The sequence below is a fragment of the Mustela erminea genome, chromosome X (genome assembly GCF_009829155.1).
Source record: "Mustela erminea isolate mMusErm1 chromosome X, mMusErm1.Pri, whole genome shotgun sequence".
NCBI lineage: Eukaryota > Metazoa > Chordata > Mammalia > Carnivora > Mustelidae > Mustela > Mustela erminea.
In genome coordinates, this window is record NC_045635.1 from 38,160,910 (window position 1) to 38,175,079 (window position 14,170).

Below are 14,170 nucleotides of genomic sequence, written 5' to 3' on the forward strand. Positions count from 1 at the left end.
ACACCTAATATTTCAGCATCCATAAACTGAGCAACCCCCAAAATGGGATATTTCATACAATCATTAGTTTTTGCCCATTTGCTGTTTTTTTCATTAAAGTCTCGAAAACACAGGAGGAATCATGGGTACCTGAAGAGGGTACCATGTGTGGATCTGGGGGAAGGACAGATTTCCACAAGTAAGTGCTAAAGAAGTGCCATCACCTGGTCCAAGCCCACTTAGATCAAACTTTCCAACTTGAGGTGGCACCTGACTGGCTTACGCAGTAGAGCAGGTGACTCTTAATCTAGGGATTGTGAGTTCAAGCTCCACGTCGAGTGTACAGCTTACTTAAGAAAAATAAAAATAAGACCATGTTTATAAACATACCTGGTATGGGCACCTGGGTGGCTCAGTAGGTTAAGCATCTGCCTTTGGCTCAGATCATGATCCCAGAATCCTGGGACTGAGTTCCACATCGGGCTCCCTGCTCAGTGGGGAGTCTGCTTCTCCCTCTGCTGCTCTCTCTTTCTGTCAAATAAATCAATAAAATCTTTAAATAAATAAATAAATAAGTAAACCTGGTGCTAAATAAAGATTCATTACAAAAAAGATTTCCAACTTGAGGAAGAAGAGGCCAAGAGTGCATGGGGTGACAGTCTTGCAGGGTTTTGGGGGGATTTGGGGAGGTTGTTTGTTTTTTTTGGTGACCTAAGTTAGTCTCTCTCTCCTTGGGAATGGTCTGATCTGGAATTTTAATGTTCTTTCCCAGGGATCGAGGAGTATCACAACCTCCTCCTTTCACAGGTGACAGATGCTGGCAAATTATGTGACATTTATTGTCACTCAGCTAAACTAAGTCTATCAGTATTGAAGAAATAAAAATGAGATTGAATCAAGAAAACTAAACTCTGATATGCAAATCTCTTTAATTATATGTTTGGGGTGCCTGGGTGGCTCATTCACTTGAGTGTCCAACTCTAGATCTCAGCTCAGGTCTTTGATCTCAAGGTTGGGAGTTCAAGTCCCACATTGGGCTTCCAGTCAGTAGAGCATGCATTTCTTGATCTTAGGGTCATGAGTTTGAGCCCACGTTGGGGGTAGAGCTTATTTTACATATGTATATTAAATAAATGCACATTACATATGCATATTAAATAAATGCACATGTTTATATATTAAATACATATTTTATATATTATAAATTTATATATATTCAAATATATATTAATATATATAAATACATATGTTAAATAAAGAAAGATAAAAATGTGTCCTGCTGGTACATTTAGGTTGGCACACTAAACAGGCATGATATTAATTAGCGAGCCAATCCTTCCTACTAACACCTCACAACCTTCAGGAGTAATCAGAATGCCACACCCTTTGAAAATAAACCCACATCCTCAATTTAAGATAGTGATTCTCTAACTGTTCAACTCAGAGCCCTCTCAGAACCACAACATGGGGAAAATGGGACTCTGGGAAATGGACTTCCTCTGCTTCAACCAGAATATCCCTTTATCCTCACTTCCATTTATTTCATATATTGAGGAAGAGATGAAATTACATTATATGTGTGTATATATACATATAATTACATATGTTTACATATGTAATTTGAATAATTTACATGTAATTACATTATATGTATATATACATACACACAGGCGTATGTGTGTGTATATGTGTACACACACAGAGATAAACACAGATGGACACAAAATTTTTTCTTACTCTAAGATAAGTAAGTACAGGTAGGTTGTATCTACATCACATGCCTCCTGACATGAGAAGAATGTAGTTTTTACTTCCTTAGCACTCCTGACAGAAATGCATAACCTGCTCTACTCGTGAGAAAACAAGTACCAAACCCAAGCTGAGGGACATTCAGGGATGTGCTGGCTCATGCATACAGCGCATATGAGAGCTGACCGTGCACAGTTCTTTCCAGTGGCACATTCAGCAACATCATGTCGGTAGCTTGACGTCAGCCACAATAGGAGTATTGACACCATGGAAATCGGCAAATGCTACACAGCATGACTTTTCCAGACAGACATCTGTTAAACTTTTACCTAATCACTGCTGGATATTCTGAAGAATAATTGCCCTGTACTTTGAAAATGCCAGTGTCATGAAAGACAAGTAATGCTGAGAAATGTTCCAAAAGAAATATAACGCTAAGAGCATTGAGAACCATGGATGGGTTCCTGGGCAGAAAAGAAATTTTATTCTCCAAGTTATTACTGAAATAATTTGTAAAACTGGAATATGAATTGGAGATTAGGTAAAACTTAAATGTATTTCCTAAGAATAAGAACTTTTTTGCATAACGATGGTGTAATTATCAAAATCGGGAAATATAATACAATATTGTTAATGGGGAAAGGAGTACAATGTATTCAGCATGCTCTCAAATGGTTCAGGAATAATTACACTTAGAAACAGAGTCAGAGAGGGGTGCCTGGGTGGCCAAGTTGGTTAAGGGTCTGCCTTCAGCTCAGGTCATGATCCCAGAGTCCTGGGATGGAGCCCTGCACGGGGCTCCCTGCTCAGTGGGAAGCCTGCGTCTCCCTCTGCCTCCACCCTCCCCCTCTCCGGCTAGTACTCCGTCTCTCTCTCTCAAACAAATAAATTCAGAAAAAGAAAGAAGGAAGGAAAGAAAGAAAGAAAGAAAGAAAGAAAGAAAGGAGGTGGGGGAGGGAGGAAGGAAGGAAGAGAAAATGATAAAAAACAAAGTGGTAAGAGGTTTCCAGCTGGGGCATGAGGATAAAGGTATACAGAAATCTTGGTACTCTCCCTAGAACGAATCATAAATTTGTTCAACATATTGTTTTCACTTTTTATTTTGAGAAAAGTTCAAACTTGGTGGAGGGGAACCCATTCAACCTTGCCAATCCTCTAAGAAATACATGGTAAACAGTAAAGTCACACTTTATACCATGAAAATAATAGAACCACTTAAAATGTTGACACCCAAGGCTGGCAAGTGAGGTGTAAATGTTTAGTGCATTTTAAACTGCTGTAAACATTTTGGAAAGCAATCTAGCAATATCTCAAAAGCTGTCTAAACATTCACAACCCTCTGAACAGTAGCAGTCGTCCTCAAATTTGAGACTGCTCTGTAGTGCAAGAATTACAAACCAGCAAACTGTCCTACAGAAATACAATTGAGTATGGGTGCCTGGGTGGCTCAGGCAGTTCAGCATATGACTCTTGATTTCAGCTCAGCTCAATATCTCAGGGTCATGGGATCAAGCCCTGTCTGTATCCAGCTCCACACTCAGCAGCGAGTCTTGCTTGTCCCTCTCCCTCTTGCTCCTTTCCCTGCTTGTGCTCACTCTCTAGGCACAGCAGCAGGCAGAGAGAGAAGGGGAAGCAGGCTCTCTGCTCAATCCCAGGACCCTGAGATCATGACCTGAGTTGAAGGCAGAAGTTTAACCCACTAAGCCACCCAGGTGCCCCAACAAATAAAATCTTAAAAAAAAAGAATACAACTGAGTAAAACTTGCCACAGAAATCCGTAACACTTATATTTATTAAGACTATGTAATAATATGTAAAAATTATCTTTATGTGAAAAAATCAGAATATAAAATAATCTATATCTACAAAATTTTTTAAAAGGTACATGAGAACAAATATTGGAAGGGACCCGGAACAATGAAAGCTGTTGCCCCATGAGTGTGGCACAATTGAGGGAAAGATATTTTCTACTTGAAATATCTTTTAACTCATGATTTATAGTTAAATGGTTATAACTTTTTTTTGAAGATTTTATTTATTTATTTCTTTGACAGACAGAGATCACAAGTAGGCAGAGAGGCAGGCAGAGAGAGGAAGCAGGCTCCCCGCTGAGCAGAGAGCCCCATGCGGGGCTCGATCCCAGGACCCTGGGATCATGACCCAAGCTGAATGCAGAGGCTTTAATCCACTGAGCCACCCAGGCACCCCAATATTATAACTTTTAACTTCTTCTTTACGGTTATCAATACTGCCACAATTGTACAAGTTAAGTTCAGGCTGGGATTTGAATTCAGGGCACTGACTCCATCACACCATCTTCCCATGGCCTGAAGGTGCATTGCAAAACAGCAAATGCGGATCTTTCGGGACCATTGATGGGCTTTTCCTCTCTTTTCCCCACCTTTCCTCTAACTGTCCATCATCTCAGGTGCGTGCCCCACGCTCTCAAAGAGCTAAGGAAGGAATATATCACATGTGGGTACTCCCCAGGAAACATGAGTTGTCACGTTTCCACTCGTGAGAGGATTCACATTTTCCAAATAATCAGAAAGTGTTAACAGAATACAGCCAAACATGCAGGCTCATGCCAGATGCTGTAGGCTTCAAAACACAATTATAAGAAAAACAATGCACAACAAAGTCATTTCTAAGAGAAAATTTCAAAGGTACCTGGCAGGGCGGCAGAGAGAGAGGGTGGGAGGGACTTTCCTACGAGAGCCCCTGGAATAATGTCCCAGGGGCAGCTGGCTTCAACCCGCACTCCTGTTCTGAGGAACTGTGTCTCACACAGACTCCACACATGTGCTATTTTTCTTCCTCCATTCCCCTGCCAGCTCGGGCACCAGCAAATGTGATACCATTCTTCACTCTGAGTTTTTCTTTCTACCAGTCACTTGTTCGTAAATTTCCCTCACTGCATCATTGAAATCTGTCTCAACGTTCCTGATAAATTCCCCACGCCCTTACCTCCCATCATCCATAATATTATCTCCTTCTTTTCGAGGAATCTGCTTGACATTCAGCTGCAAAGTCACCAACTAGTGTTTTCTTACTGTTCATCTTCTTACACGTGCGGGGGGAGAAAAATTCGGCTCTCCAACTAATTGGATCATCTCCATGCATTTTTAAGAAAGGGTGCAAAATGGTCAAGCTTGCTTTCATGAAGTCTTCCAGGCATCTCTTCAGCGGTTTTTCTGAACTCCATTTCGCTGCTCGTTCTCTCTCTCTCATTAGCTCTCATTTCTTCCCAGACAAAGCTAAGGAGTGAGGGTCGGGGAGAGAGAATGTGGGACAGGCTGTTTTGACAAGTGCAATTGCAAAGGAGACGTTCGTTGTAGCCATAATCTAGCTGTTTTGGAAGCTTTCCCTCTGAAATAGTTCCCATAACATAGAGAACACTTAATGCAATCATACAGCTTACAGTAAATGTCTAACAAGTGTGGGCATAAATGCTGCTCTTTTTATTGTCTGGCTAAGCATAATATGAGCTTGCACAGAAGACAAATACAGAGACTGACCACTGGAGTGAAGAAATACCCTTTCTACCATGGGACTGGCCAGTGCGGAAGCTGTCCAAGTCTCTTCCAGCCAGCCAAGAGTAGCTGACCATACAATGGAGCATCACATCACCATCTGTGCTGTCTCCTTCATCCTAACACCTTCCTTCCTTCCACTGCTCACTTCTAATGCAGGTTGTGATTTGGGTATAATCCACATCCCACCTGAAAACCAAAGGACATCCCCAGTTACTGAGACTATGGATGGTAGATCAGCCCTCTGCTTTCAGATCCCATCTGGGGATTGCTTCAGCTAAAAAAAGACCCCTATCCAAGATCCTCCCGCTACCCATCCAGCTCAATACAGGAGTATACGATGTACTTGTACACTCACAGCACACCTTGGGACAATTCTGAAGGAACACCCCAGCTTCAGAGCTCCATGTGACGTTGACTGGAAAGTCAGTCAAGATTGCATTGCAACCCAACTTCTCCCTCTGCCCAAGCCTGCTTTGAACCTCTCCCTGCATACAATAAATACCCTGGGTGCTCATCTGCCTTTTATCTTGATTCCCAGGGAATTCAACCTGCAACGCTACAGAAGGTGATTCAAGAAGAGAGATTTCATACGGAATTAAGCTATTGAAGTGCTGGATGGTGTGAGGAGTAAAGAGGAGAAGTGGAGTTTATTCCCCAGAGGTCAGGAAGAAGCTTCTCCTGCCCAGGTAGATTCCAAGCACTATGTTGACTAGTGCAGGGAAGAGATCACATACGCAGCAATCAATGAAAACAGTCAACACCCCATCAACTGTGTGATTCTCTACAACACTTCTCCAAGACTCACATGGCCTCTGCCTAAGGCAGTCAAATTAAGATAAGGATGTGACTGGAATCATCCTTCCCACCATCTTTAAAAATTTTCATGGTGACACCAGTATTTGCAGTTGCCTTGGGAAAGTAAATACTGCTTTGGGTTTATTCTCCTGGTGTGGATGCTGGGGGGAGTCACAGGGGTTTTCACTGTGCCTACTACAATGGTAGTCAACTCTATGAATACAGGAGTCAAAGTAGGGATTCTGCCAGATCCTGAGTATGTCTTTCCCAGCCATTATTCTAGAACTTGGTAAATAACCATAGTCTCAGCCTAAAACTCCATTCGTCATCTAACTTCCGGCTAAGTAAGCTTAGTTTACTTACTTACTTAGCTTAATAAACTACAGCAACATCTGACAATTCCAGGATTAGGTGAGCCTCTAACTGGCAATCCCTAATGAGGCTCTCTTTCCTGTTCCCCAGTCCATGAACACTCTGATAAATGGATCCCCATCCCCCTGGAAGAAGGTTTTGAGGCAAATTTGTAGCACATGCTTAGGACAATGTCACAAGGATCCTCTTTCCAGGGGACCCAATACCTGTTTATTCAAGGGGCTGTTTCTGTAACCTGACTCGGGTCCAAGGAGGCAATGATTCTCATTATGATAACACAAGTCAGATCTCTTTACTCGACCTAGATATCGCACCCCCAAAATTTTACAGCTCCTACACTACTTCAGTAAGCATTGTGGGTACCCTAGGGTACCCCTCAAAAACTCACCCCCTCTTTTTAAGACCAAAGCACTCATTCCCCCTCGTTGTTGAGGGTTGACAGCCAACAGTTCTCAACTGAGTCCCTCTTTGAAGCCTTGCCTGGGCCTGAAGAAAGAACATCCTTGCCAAAGATCATGTTCCCTTTGAAGAGCAGCCCATATCAAATAACTGATCACTGCAGATGCATAAAGGCCCGGCAACATTGCTCCAGATCAGAATCACGTCCACAGAATGAGCTTCAGAGCTTACTGCAGGATTAGCCGTAGCCTCTGTTGTGACCATGTCACAATTCAGCCTTTCCCTCTGCCTAATCCTGCTTCCCACTCTCCCATGGGTGTTAATCCCCAACAGCAGTCTGAAATTTCACAATGCACATCTTGCCTTAGAATTTGGTCCTGGGGAAGCTGAACTGTGACAATGAACTGGTAACTTTTTTCATTGAGGGATGCAGAAATCAATGAGCCATCCTCAGAGCTCCCTACACAACAAAACGGCCTAATTGCCACTCTGGTTCTGCTGCCCTTAACAGTAATTGGACCCATTCTGTCTCTAGCAGTTACATGTCTCCCCTTGACCTTTACCATTCTGAGATTCCATCCTTCCCAGTGAAATGAGGAAGCCCAGTTTGACTTGACCCTCTCCCACCATCATTGCGAACCTCAAGAAGGCGACTCCAACAGAGTATTCAAGTACCCATCGCCATGTACTTCTCAGTGCCTTGAGAAGGGAGTAGGTCATTATCATATTATTGGCAAATATGGTGCAAAGAGAAGTAGGGAAATGGGCCCACCCAATAAAATCACTCCAAAGTTCTAATTTTTCTGATTTCTTGAGTTCCTTCAGGCTACTTCTGGCATTTCAACCTTAGAGGCAACTCTTATGTTAGGTCTCGGTCAACCATCCCAGCCACTTCAGGTATCAAATCTGTCTGGACTGTCTAGACTGTAGAGTTTCTGTATGAAGCAAAAACTATCTATTAATAGGTAGATGTAGCCAATGTTACCTTTCACCATCTCTGGTCTAGAAATTTGAGAATTCATTCTCGTATAGACTTCCCAGACTGTCGCAGATACAAGTTAGCAGGAAGCTTGCTGTTTTACCAATGTTTAAGCTGTATCCTCCCCACTCTGTCTCTGAACTTGTCCCTTACTAAGCATACTATGGCAGGACTCCAGTTATGGGTCTGATTGAATGGAAGGTGGTGGCCATGGGTTTTGATGGAACTTGGTGACCTCTGGTAAGGTAACTTCCCCCAACGAGGTTAATACAAGGTCTTCACACAAGAGAAGAGCCACAACCACCTTGAGACAAGTGCCTGGGTATTTCTGCCCAGGTCCATATTCACAGCTTAGTGGTTCTCCTTCTGAATGCAAAATTGGGTCTCACATTTCTTCTCTCCCCACTGCCCAGGGGAATACTCACATATACAGACACAGTACATTTTTACTTTTGTGGAATTTCACCTTAATCTTGCCATTAGGTACCATCCTTTTTTCATCTCTCATTGCCATCAAGACTCACTCAAGGTAAAAATCACGAGAGAGATAACCCTGGATTCTACAGCACGTGGGTTCGTCCTGCCATGAAGCAGTTCAAGTTTGAGTGCCCAGAGACCAGGGACAGATGCCAGGTTTCCCACACTGACCTTGGGCTGCTTTATTCATCCATGTAATTAGGGTTTAATTATTGGCATACATATCTCAATTTCCTAAGTCCTGGTATGTGCACAACTGTGTTACAAAAACAAAAAAAAAGCAAGAATTCTTCTAGGACTTACAGAGCTGATATATGAGGGGTGAGTAAGAACATTACATCTTTTGTAAATGGTAATACAGCTGCAAATCCAAGCTCTAAATCCTAGTAACTTGCCTGAGGTCACACATTCAAAAGAGCTGAATTCTATTCTCAGATTTGCCTCCACCTAACTCCCACTGTGGTCTCTTGCCTGGACAGAGGAGGTACGTCATGCTTACATTCAAAACAAAGGTAGAGGAAAACAAATCCCAAAACACAATAATAATAATAATCAAGGTAGAAATCCCCATATAGTTTCTGTTTAAAAAGGAAGATTCAGGGGCACCTGACTGGCTCAGTCAGTGGAGCATGCAACTCCTGATCTCAGGTTTGAGTTCGAACCCCACGGTGGGTATAGAGATTACTTAAAAATAAAATGTTTAGGGGTGCCTTGGGTGGCTCAGTTGTTTAAGTGGCCAGCTCCGGAACTGGGTTCAAGTAGAAATCTCGGGGTCCTGGGACCGAGCCCCACATCAGGCTTCATGCTTAGTGGGGAGTCTGCTTAAGGTTTCTCTCTCCCCTTCTCCCTCTGCCCCTTCCTCGCTCATGCTCTCACTTACTCTATCTCTCTCTTTCTCTCAAATGAGTAAACAAATCTATAAAATAAAATTTAAAAAAATAAAATAAAAAGCATAAAAAGAATCATCACTTGGGAGAAGCATGAAGTAGAAAGTTAGAGATGACTATTCATTCTCCAAGAGGCACTTAATCAAATCACACAGGTCAGCATCCCAAGACCTGATCATTTCATCCACCAGGACCTGGCTCCTCATCTGAATGTAAAACCCAATCGCTCTGGAACCTGAGCATATTTACACACAAAGCATCATGCTTTGGGAATTCAGCATACATTTGCCATGAATACCATCTATTCTTCTACTCAATCAACTTCATTAGATTCCACCAATATGATTTAGAAAGAGGAAGATCTTCAATAAAGCATACATTTCATTATTGCAACTTGTCCATGCCATTGCTTAAAGTTGGGAATTCTTTCTTAGTTTGTAATAGGAAAAAAAAATCCCTTAGCCCAATGCAAAACAAAAACATGTAAAAGAAGACAGAGTTCTTGCCTCCGCTAACTCATCTGCAATTCTAATGTTCACTCATATTTTAGGCATTGATGTATGATGAAGTTGCTTACTTTCCGGAGTCAAATGTGGCATGATTATTTTTTTCCCTCCTCTCTTCTTCAGCCTCTCAGGGGCACTTAAAATCAGTCTAGCTCACCATCAACTTAACTAACATTTTCTTTGCAATGATTGCAAAATTTTCTCAAAATTAAAATTTAATCTAACAGCAAGTCACTTCTCACTGTTTTTTTTTCTGGTTTTAATAGTGTTAAGACACTAACAAGTGCAATGAATACAATGGTTTAATTTCTGTCTCATTTGTCTTAAGTATAACAAAAGAGATAAGTTAAGGATAAGTAAAGTCTTGGAAAATCCCAACTCCCAACTTGGATAAGTGGAATTTAGTTATTACGGATAATAGGTTTAAAGACTGCTTCCCTAGAGGGTGCCTGGGTGGCTCAGTGGGTTAAGCTGCTGCCTTCAGCTCAGGTCATGATCTCAGGGTCCTGGGATCGAGTCCCGCATCGGGCTCTCTGCTCAGCAGGGAGCCTGCTTCCTCCTCTCTCTCTCTGCCTGCCTCTCTGCCTACTTGTGATCTCCCTCTGTCAAATAAATAAATAAAATCTTAAAAAAAAAAAAAAGACTGCTTTCCTAGAAAATGTATAATTGAAGAAGCTTAGAATATCAGACACTCAAAATCTATCAAGGAAATATATGCATTACTAAATTTTTATTGGTGCCTTAGAGATCCCTAGTGATATAGCAAATACTATCTGTGTATTGTGTATGTATTGAAAGCATCTTGCCAAGTAATTTTGAAGTGATGGAGCTAATGTTCTTTCTTCTGAAGAATGTTACACAAGGACTCTCTAACACTTCTTTTCGAAAATTAGTGCCCAGAAGCCCCGTGCCCAAGAGGTAGGAGAAAGACAACCCAAGTCATGCCTTCTTGTCTAACTGGTAAGGAAAAGAAAAACAAAACACAACAAAAATGTATAGCACAGGGGTGGCTCTTTACTGCAACCTCCAAAGAGTATGCCAGACCTATACACAAAATGAGCCATACATGAGATGAACTAAATAATGTACTTAGGAACCTAAAAATTTATAGTCACTTTGTATTGTTTAAATGGAAACACCTTGTTCACCTAGTTAAGTAAATGAACACAAATAGATTTATTCTAGCCAAGTCACTCCAATCCAAGTTATATGCTGAAAGTCCAACAGTGCTTATATCATCAGAAAACACTTTTAGGGGCACCTGGGTGGCTCAGTCAGTTTAGCATCGGCCTTTGGTTCAAATCATGAGTCCCGGGTCCTGAGATTGAGCCCCACATGGAGCCCCACACATGGGCTCCCTGCTCAGCTAGGAGTCTGCTTCTCCTTCTTTCTCTGCCCCTCCCCCACTGGTACACTCACTTGCTCGCCCTCTCTCTCAAATAAACAAAATCTTTAAAAAAGGAAAGTATTTTTAATGACATAGCAGTCGACAACTTAATTAGGTCCTCCTTCAAGTATCTTGAAAAGGAGGAGCTTGAAAGCATGTGATATTTTTTTTTAAAGTGATCTCTACATCCGATGTGGGGCTTGAACCTACAACCCTGAGATCGACAGTCATATACTCTACCAACTGAGCCAGCCAGGTGCACTTAATTTGCACAAGGATTTATTATACAGTCACTTCAGTCATTCACCTTCTCATTTTCTGGGAAGCATGTACAAAAGGCTTTCCTAGGGGTGCCTGGCTGGCTCTGTGAGAAGAGCATGCATCTCTTGGTCTTGGAGTCATGAGTATAAGCCCCATGCTGGATACAGAGATCACTTAATAAATCGTTAAAAAAAATTTTTTAAGCCTTTACTAAATTCCATAGATAACAATTCATTACTCCTGTTTTATTTTTACTTAGAGGCACCTTGTCTAATATCATATACATAGAAAGGACTGGGAAAATTGCAATATTATTAAGTTTTTATATACTGCTTTTATCTTATCATGTAAATTACTGTTTTCACCAAAACCCTGGAGTGAAAACAGACACCAAGACACTGGAAAATGAAATGTCTCATTTTGTATCTTGTTACTGAGCATATAAAATACAGAAGAAATGAGCTTTGTAAAAGATTGATGTTTCCCATCTTAATTCCTTTTTTATTTGTTTCTTTTTGTTGGTTTCCCATAATTCTGTAAACATTTTTGTGAATATTCATATTCTTAGAGAGACATTTCAGACTTCTGACCTCCAGAGCCCTAAGATAATAAATCTGTGTTGCTTTAAACCCTTAAGTTTATGTTAATTTGATACACCCAGTAAGAGGAAACTCTACAAAAGGTCTCAGCCAATTCCATGAGGAGCCCTGAATCTGGGATGGTCTTTCAGAGTTGTGCCAAGTTGGGCTGATGAGCTGGGCCCTTTGTACCCCCAAAGAGACCATCCACTGGATGTATTAAACTCCCCACCAAAAGTGACCTTGAGAAAGGCACTTTAAGTAAACTCTTTGCAAATGCAGGGCTTGAACTCACCTCCTGAAGATCAAGAGTCTCACGCTCTACTGACTGAACCAGCCAGGCGCCCCAGCCAGGTGGTATTTTCAACCAAGAGCAATTCCCAGAGAGGGCTGACAGCACTCCCAGAAGTGGAAGGAATAAACGCTTAAGTCCTGGAAGGCCTAGAAGATAGCTCTGGACAGTATACCATGGAACCCACTGTCCTCCAAAAATATATGTATTGTCCCCATCCTCACCTCCAGCTCTTACAGTACTGATATGTAGTCCCAGGAGGGAAAGTAAATTTGGTTAGACGTGCTATTACCAAGCGAATTATTTTATCCTGTTCTCACTCCAGCATTCTTGAGCTTATTGGCTTTACTGGGAGGGGCGAACCTCCATTCCCCTGGGTCTCTGAAGTTAAGAAAAGCTTCAGAGTGCAGATTTTCCCCGAAACTACTCAAGGAGCCAGATCAATACAATTATTCTGAAACATGCTAAAAGTAAGAGAGAGACTGTTTAGCTGAGGACTCTAGAGGAAAAATTAGGAATTCGTTTTCAGAAACACATTTCTAAAGATTGAGTTCTCCAAAGACCTTATCAAAGGATGCAATACTAATCGCACACATGTTGTCAATGTCACTGGTTGGAATATTAGAAGAAACTGTTCATTTAATATTTTAAGGGGGAGTAAAGAGTGGGTTTGTTTTTAACACAGCGAGAGTTACTTTGTCAGCCAGTCTGCATTTTATAACTATTACCTGTTACTGCTTGAACCTTAGAACATAAAAATACCACTATAGCCAAATCCTGCCTAGGGTGTGAAATATTCCCATTTCCATATGTTCCAACCTTCATTACACTTTGAGTTAATTCAGGAGTCTCCTCCACTTGTCCTACTAGTCACCATTCCAATCCATTCTGCATACTGTCGCCAGATTAATCCTTCTGAACTACATCTTCCATTATGCCATGCTTTTATTCAAACCCTTGGACCATCTCCTCAATGTCAGACTAGTTTCAAAGTCTTCTCCCTAGCAATCGAGGCCCTCCATACAAGGTCTCCAGAATACATTTCCAACTTTTTCACTGGGCCCTCTATGCTGGGATCATGCCAAATCATAATGCTTCTTAAACATTTCACTGGTCAGCTTTTCATTTCACTGGTCTGCTTTTCTTACTCCTCTTCCTTCAACCAGAAACAATTTACCCATTCTTGGTAGTATATCTAAGCCATCCATGAAAGTAAATGTCACCAACAGCCACATAAAGCCTTTGTTGATTCAATGAACTAGATGTGATCTCTCCCACTTGAGTGTTCTCAAGAAGGGTCCTGGTCAGACATTATTTTGATTGCAGGTAAGAGAAACCTGTTCAAGTGGTTGAAAGAAAAGGATGGCTCATCTGAAAGGTAAGGGGGTATCATAAAATCCAAAGTCCCAAATGGCAGTCCCAGCTCATGAGATTCAAGAGAAAAACGAACTCAGAAAAGCAAAACTGAGTGCTATGAAAAAGATGAAAGCAGCTCTCAGAAATTGAAAACGTGATTTATGGCAATACGAATATATGGGCTGAGTAGCAGAATGGACAGAGTTGAAGAAATGAAGAAAATACCCAAGAGAATCACAGTGTTCCATCTTCCAGGCCAACAATTAATTCGGCAAAAAGATGTGGAGAGAGTAAAGGCAGAAAATGAAAGGTGGGGGGGTTACAGATTGAAATTTTAAAGGTTGATAGGAAAACATTAATTCATAACCAAAAAAAACACCACATTTCAACTTAATAGCAAACACTAGCATGGACAGAAGATGAACAGCTTCCAAAGTGCTAGTGGTAGGTTGGGACAAAACCCAGTTGTGGGGACGGTGCTGGTTAAGAATAAAGGAATCTTGTTTGCTCATTTGCCATTATTGCCAAAACAACAGATGGCAAGGGATCTTAATTTTAATTTGCACTTTCGTATTGCTGGTAAGGTTACTTATCTTTTCATATGTTAATTGGGTTAT

At 41.4% G+C, this 14,170-nt stretch overlaps 1 long non-coding RNA gene across 1 annotated transcript in view; it reads right to left on the reverse strand.

Moving 5' to 3' along the window:
- Positions 1-473: 473 nt before the first annotated feature.
- Positions 474-14,170, reverse strand: part of LOC116582422 — a 125,173-nt gene continuing 111,476 nt past the window's right edge. The window contains exons 5-6 of the long non-coding RNA XR_004282425.1: positions 4,696-4,985; positions 474-510 (exon numbers count right to left, since the gene is read on the reverse strand). This is a non-coding gene — a long non-coding RNA (uncharacterized LOC116582422). The remainder of the gene's footprint in view (positions 511-4,695; positions 4,986-14,170) is intronic.